This window comes from Fringilla coelebs (genome assembly GCF_963513975.1).
Source record: "Fringilla coelebs genome assembly, chromosome: 8".
NCBI classification, from domain to species: domain Eukaryota; kingdom Metazoa; phylum Chordata; class Aves; order Passeriformes; family Fringillidae; genus Fringilla; species Fringilla coelebs.
Window position 1 is genome coordinate 13,290,778 of NC_140066.1, and position 6,000 is coordinate 13,296,777.

Consider the following 6,000-nt stretch of genomic DNA (forward strand, 5'->3'; position numbering starts at 1 on the left):
GAGGTGCGAGCAGGGAGCGCAAATAGACGCGAAACTTACCTACGGATTGCAAAGCAGCCTTGCAGCAGCAAAATAATAAGGAAGAAGGCAGGCAAAATCCTCTTTCCCAACTGATTTGCAGCTCTACTCGGGTGTTTTAAAATATATAATTTTGTTTATTCCCCTCCTTTCTTCCTTCTCCCCGTGCTTTCTTTTTTCTTCCTTCCCCCCCCTTTTTTTTTCCCCTTGCCCACAGACAGTGAAAAGGAGCTCAATGTTAGTGGGTGAGTAAGTGAATCAACTAGCAGAGAGCACAGCAAGTTGAAGTGTCAAATTACATTGGCTATTCTATTACCAAAGGGCCATGCTTTGTGGCTGCTGGCAAAATCTGTCCCAGATTCCTATCTGAAAGGGAGCTGCCTCCTACAGGGATGTTCTTCCCTTCGCCCTCTCCCTTCCCCTCTCCCCCCGCAACACACACACACACACACCCAAATCACACCAAGTTAGAAATCTTAAATACGAGTTAAAATACAAATATTGTCTTACAGTGTCTTTTAAGGCGGGGATTCTCGTTTTAGTCCTCCTGAATACCAAGCACTCGGAAACCCTTCCACTCTGGAAACTGAAAGCTGGAGAATATGTATACTCCCTTCGGTGTTTTTGTATTATTAAATAGGGGAAAACCACCCCGGACCCAACACACTCTCAAGCCTGAGGTGTCTCCGTCTCTGTCGTCTTCACGAGAGAATTTTTACGGGCATGGAAGGAACTACCGGGCGGGTAGGGGGATTACTCGGGAACGCCGAGACATCCTGCTGCTCCGTTATTGCACTTTAGCCCCCACCCCCCCTCCATTTATTGCCACCACCCCCACCCTCGGGGCTGCTGTTATTTTCAGAGCCCGGAGCTCCCGCCACCCAGGTAGGAGCGGGGTTCTCCCGGGGGTCCCCGCTCAGCCGGGGAAGCCGGGCGGGCGGCGGTGCCCGGCGGGGCGGGCCCGGGAGGCGGCCCCGCCGCGGGGGGGGGCGGTCAGGGGCCGGGGCCCCCCCGCCGCCCGGAGCGCGGCCCCCGGCGCTAACAATAGGGCGTGTTTTTGTGCTGTTTTTCTTCCCCTGTGCTCCTCAGGAAATCCAGCCCGATTTCCAGGGAGAAAATAAGAAGAAACCGTCCTTGTCTGACGAGCCCCAGTCTGCTAAAAAACATCTCCCTCGACTTCTCTTCCCCTTGATAAAACACTTCCAGGACAATCAATATTTTATGATGAGTTGTTAATAAGCCTAATATATTCATCCCTGCTCCAACGGGGCTTGTTAGATTATGCAATTAAGATAAGCAATTTAAACAGCACTGTGTAGCTTCTCGCTGGTCACATTCGTCTTGTTGTTGGAGGAGGAGAACGATCGGGACTGTAAAGGGATGTCGGATCGCTCGGGGAAGGGGGAAGATTGTCTAATTTTTTCGTATTTTTTTCAGCTGCGTGCAGGCGGAACGGAGCGCCACCGCCGCTGTCCGCGCCGCTCCCCCCGCGGGGCTGCCCCCGTCCGCGCCGCTGGACGCGCGGATCTGCGCGGGGCTACGCCACCCTCCCCCCCCGCGGGCAGTGCCCCCGGCGCGGCCCCCGCCCCGCTCATTTATGCCTTCGTGGCTTCCCCCCCAAAAAGACCCCTCTTCCTGCCCTTCTCCCTGTGCCTCCGGCCGCCCCCCGAGCGCCTCAGGGCGCGGGGGGAGTCCCTGCGGACGCTGCGCCCGCGGCCGCCCCCAGCGCGGAGACAGAGCGGCGGCCGCCCGGCCCGGCAGCGCCGCGGGGGGAGCCCCGGGCGGGCAGTGCCCCGGCGGGGACGACCAGCCGGTGGCGGGCGGCGCGTCCCGCCGCTCCGGCGCGGTCCGGCTCCGCGTTTTGCGAGCGGCCGCGGTGTCAGCCGGGGAACGCCGAATAACAAAGGCAAGTTTGAGAGCAGCCGCCGCCGCCGCCGCCGCACAGGCTGCGGTGACGTCAGGGAACAATGCCGCTGCCAGCCCGCCCGCCCGCCGCCCCTTAAAGGCGCACGGGGCTCTGCCGGGGGCCCCCGCCGCCGGCCCGGGGGATGGAAGGGACGGGGTGCCTGTACTGGGCCCCCCGCCCTGCAGCCCCCGCCCGCCGCCGGGTCCCTCCGGCATTGCCCGCCCGGATTGGGAGCGGAGCAGAGTCTCCGTCTCCCGGCTTCTTCCTTCCCTCCCTCCCTCCCGCGCCGTGCCCCGCGCGGCCTCCGCCGCCCTGATCGCTGCCTTCAGCTGCCCGTAAGACGCGGCGGCCGCCGGGGCGGGAGCGCTCGGGCCCCGCCGGCCCGGGCCGAGCTCCCCGCGGAGCGGCGGGGCTGGGCGGGCCGCGCTCCGGGCAGCGCGGCCTAGGGGCCCACTGCCCCGGCCGCACGTACGCGCCCGGGGACCCGCCAGGGGAGTGTTTTCGCTGAGGTCCGGCTCTCGGGAGCCGGGACCTGAGCGCTTCCAGCCAGTTCGGCTTCTGCTCCCGCAGTGCCCCTCACTTCTCCCTGTCACGGTGCGCTGCCCTCGTCCCCGAGCCACACCGGCCCCGTGATTGTAACCCGTAGTCCACAGGCTTAAGCAGTCAGTGCAGCCCATTTTAGTCCTGCACAGCATTAGATGTCTCATTGAAACAGGCGCAGAAAAAGCGCAGCCTTTTAGGTAACCAAAAAGGGCACTGTAGCAATACAGTAATCTCCTGATAATCAGACACATCAGGGCATCGTACCTTAAGAATTCATTTGCAATTAATAGCTTTTTAAGGTATCAAATTTAATATCTTTTTAAGGTGTCAAAACCTCTGTCTTGGACATGGGCAAAGTCAAAGTAGTAGGTTTTGATGCTTTATTGTTGGAAACCATCTTACAGAAATAGAAGATGAGAAAATTAAATCTTTGTGCAGCAGCACCATTACAAGGTCACAAGGCCTGTCCACAATATTTAAGCCCAACTTCCACTGATACCATTCAGGCTGAAAACAAATTGGTAAACACACATTTGCTTTTTCAAGCTTTTTGTAGTTCTCCTGTGGACTATGTTCCACATGAGCACATCATGCAGGATTTACCAGCTGCATCACCCTGCCTTTCAGTAACCAAGTCGCCTGATCAATACAGTATGTGGCTAGGAAAATAAAGGTCTTGCAGGAAATCATTGCAGTGATTTAGCAGGTGCCATTGTGCCCTCTGAACCTGCTTCTGCTAAATAGGGCTGTTCAGAGGCACCCAAGGGGTTGGAAGTGCTACCTGTCCACAGGGGATGTGCAACCCTAGCAGCCTTTGCCACTTGCAGTCTTTGGAGCTCAGCCAGCATTGCAGTGACAGCGCCTGTTAAGTGGTGTCACAGCCAGATCCCAACTGCTACACCTGCCCACACAGGGCTCTTCACTTCTAGCAGGAGACATTTCCTGTTTCCTCCATGGGATGTGATGATCACTGATAAAGTTTTGCCCCAAAAGTGGTTGCAGCAGTCAGGTTATCTACTGTATTTATCAGTTTGTTTATAAATTAAATTAATTCTGTGAGGATTAGGATGACCTTACTTTTCTCTGACCTGTGCTGATACAATTCGTGAATTGAGAAAAGTGCCACTAGTGCATGTTGTGGTTTTTTCAGCCAGGGACCAGGCTAATCCACTACAAAGAACTTTTATAGCTGCTCCAATTCACTGCCAATTGCCTGCTGTGTCATAAAGGGTGGACTGGTCAGTTGGACTGAAAAAAAGAGTTAGGAGGTTACATGTATGGCAGGGTCGGCTTAGGGTATTCAGTGTTGCCCCAAGAACACCCCTCTAAACAAAGTCCTCAATTAGGCCAATCAGCCTAATTATACAACTCAGTTGCAATGTCAGAGCAAAGCAAAAACAGTGTTCACAAAATTACAAAGGATTGGGCCCTTTTTGTTTGTTCTAAGAGACCAGGCTGCTCTTCGTGTTCTTGACAATTCTGAGACCAAGAGATCTTAAAAGAGCTTTTGAAAGAGAGGCTGCACAAGCCTCCGTGCCTGATCTGGGATCTGGGCGAAACAGCGTTCTGCCACTGCAGTAGCAAAGCCATCAGCAAGCATGCAGACAGACAGTTATCCACATTATTCCATGCTCTGTGGTGGGCCTGTCCACGAGGGATTAGACCAAATCTGCTAACCTCATTTCTGTTATATAACCTAAGACAGATCTGAACTCTTTTCTCTAGAGGATTGTATGGTAAACCAGAATATCACCTCCCCCTAGCCCTCTTCAGCTGCAGTTCAAATTAGGTTTTGCTGCTGTCATAATTCATCCTGTACCATAATGAAAATGGAATTGATTGAGATGGCATGTAGACATCTTGTCTAGACATACCCAGGTTACTCGTGTATACAAATTTTATCAGGTAACTGCTATCAATACAGCTCTTTCTGGAGCATAGGGTTTAGCACAGACCACGGAGGCCAAAAGTGGAGAACGCATGCTTAAATCCCAAGTCCACACTGAGCTATTGAGTGCTACAGCCACTGGTAACTGGGCTCCCTAGGTTAACAGCTCACTCAAGCCAGCCCCACAGGGACTGCAGGTGTACAATATACTCCAAAAACTGGCTGGGATCAGTGCTGGTTTCAAAACAGGCTGACATGAGCATTGCTCTTCTGGTGGCTGTTTGCTACACTCACACCCCTGGCACCACACCAGCTGGTGCTCCCCAGGTACACATGCTTACAAGTCTTCTGAGCCCTCATGGAACTATTCATCCATCAGCACAAGTCTCTGACCTGCTCCTCTGTCATAACCCATGGGTTTAGCTTAGGCAAATTCTTACTCTGATCAATAGTTGTGTTGAAGTTTAGCAAGTCTTTTTCTGATACAGCAAAGGATGCCAGGAATGCAATTACTACTGGATGCAGTAAAATTACACCTATGTGAAAGTGAGATAAACTTTCAGTGAGGCTGCAGTCAGGCTGTACACATTACTCCACACACATGAGAAACTGATACTATGCCCATTTTTGTCTTTTCCTTAGCAGTATGGGAAAGAAAACTGTTTATTTGGATTCATAAATTAGATATGAAATTACTATGCAAAGACATTAAGGAAATTCGCAGTTATGCAACTGGAGTCCTAGAGGAAAAAGTAAACAACTTTACTGAGAGAAACAAGTTGAAAACAATTACAAGACATGAAGAGGGAAGTAGCTGGAGGTTTGGACTTTTTCCTCTTCACTTTTCCTTCTGAGGCCTGAAAATATTTGCATATTGTCTTAAATTTTATGCCTAGGTCCTCCTCAAGCTATGCTGCCTAAGTCACAGAGTCATTTGTGACTCATTGGAGGGACTGGATTCCTCCAAAGAAGCTTTCACATGATAGGCAAAAAAATGAGCATCAATGAGACATTTTTTGGTCACTAAGGATACACATCTTGTCTCTTATGGGATTTTACATTGACACATCCTTTTTACAGTCATTCTTTCTAAAACAAACTGCTACTCACACCATTCTTCTGCAAACTGTTCTCTGTACTCCAAGCCCAAAACTCAGTAGGAGCCCTATGGGGTGCCACAGTAAGGCAACACAGACACTCAACAAGCCTCCAGTCCTGCAAACACAAGCCCCAAGTAACTGACTGCTGAGCAACTTTGCACCTATGCCTCAGGTGTGCTCTGAGAAGGATCAGAGCTACTGTTCATAGCATTGTCCTCAGCTCTCACATGCACACCATGCTGGATTATACAGGGGGGTTTGATCAGTTTGACAAGGTGAATAAAGCCATGAAAAATTACATAGGAAAATAACACTGAACACCAAGATGTATGCCTTCAAGAGGCAAAATTACAGCTTAAAAACAAAAGCAAGGGAAGGAAAGGATAGGAAGAGAAGGTATGCCATGTATAACATACTGAAAAGGAGCTTAACATATGTGAGCTGAGGAAATGGAGCATCGTAAACATGCTGTTTATATAGTGCCAAAAGGATGCTTTTATGGGGATATAAACATTAGGTGCTCCTGAGCATGCAAGGTAACCTTC

The 6,000-nt window shown here is 51.6% G+C and overlaps 1 protein-coding gene across 4 annotated transcripts in view; it reads right to left on the reverse strand.

Moving 5' to 3' along the window:
- ZMIZ1 (zinc finger MIZ-type containing 1) overlaps positions 1–625 on the reverse strand; it is a 335,745-nt gene extending 335,120 nt beyond the window's left edge. For 3 of the 4 annotated variants that reach the window (XM_084210760.1, XM_084210761.1, XM_084210757.1), the window contains exon 1: positions 40–199. The gene's annotated coding sequence lies outside the window, so the exon portion shown is untranslated. Of the gene's footprint in view, positions 1–39; positions 200–528 lie in introns of those variants that run through there. The other variant, XM_084210758.1, reaches the window with a different exon arrangement.
- Between the last annotated feature and the right edge of the window lie 5,375 nt (positions 626–6,000).